Genomic DNA, 1,177 nt, shown 5'->3' on the forward strand with positions numbered 1-1,177 from the left:
GGGATCATGCCCTGAGCCAAAGGCAGACGCTTAACGACTGAGCCACCTAGGCGCCCCTCCCAGGGCATTTCTAAACTATTCTATTCCTTCTAGAAATTAGCCTCCCAGATCCTTTTTACTTCACAAATTTATATTGTTATTTCGAAAGAAACTAACTTCAAACATATTCAGACTGCTAGAAAGTAAAAAATGAGAGCTGACCCTTCCAGTCCCCCAGATTTCTTCTCAAGGGAGTTGATGTATTCTTCCAGGCCTTTTTCTGTATTTCCACAGCATATATATCACACACAGGCAAACATGGTTTATTTTTAAATAAATGTAGGATCAGACTGCGTATATTCTGTCTCTTGCGTTTTTGCTTACTAGTATATCCAAAATAGCTAGATGTCAGTCTATCTAGAGCTACCTCATTTTTACCCACTGGCTGCAAGGTTTTCCATCATGTATTTCTGCCATATTACAGCTGACTGGTTGGATGTTCGGGTTATTTTTTGTTTTTGCTCTTAACAAACACTGCTGCAGTAAACTTCCTTCTACAGTTATCTTTGTTTACTTGTGTTAGTGTTTCTCTAAGAGCGACCCTGGAAGTGGGATTCGTAGGTCATAGAGTATGTGTATTTAAAGTTTTGACACATACAGCCAAGTTCTCTGTCAGAATTCTAAATTTAAGACATGTTGAGAATGCAGATTTTATTTTCCGTTTTCCTTTGGATAAGAGGAAGCTGAAAATTTTTGTCTTTGGTGTCAGAAAATTCTGGTTCTCTTCTTTTTTTTTTTCAATTTGTTTTATTATGTACAGTACATCCCTGGTTTCTGATGTAAAGTACGATGATTCAGTGCTCCATGCAATACGTGCCCTCCTTACTACCCATCACCAGTAGTTCTCTTCTTTTGCAAGTGTTTTTTGAGTCTTAGTACCTGTACAGTGGGCATAATCTGTGATGGAAGATGTGTTTTGACAATTAAAGTGAAAGACTGGTAGGCCTACATGATGACTTTAAGGTGTTACCTGGACTGTAACATCGTTCTGACATGGGTAGGCAGGGTCGTTTCAAGTTTAAAATCCCAGTGTGTGTTGGGAACTTCAGGACTTCCACTGTCATTTCTCTCAGGAATGCAGAGTGGCTGAGCTGTAGCTTTCAAGCTCTTGTGGAGCTCTCGTCCAGTTCTGCTGCTG

The sequence above is a fragment of the Ailuropoda melanoleuca genome, chromosome 9 (genome assembly GCF_002007445.2).
Source record: "Ailuropoda melanoleuca isolate Jingjing chromosome 9, ASM200744v2, whole genome shotgun sequence".
Lineage (NCBI taxonomy): Eukaryota > Metazoa > Chordata > Mammalia > Carnivora > Ursidae > Ailuropoda > Ailuropoda melanoleuca.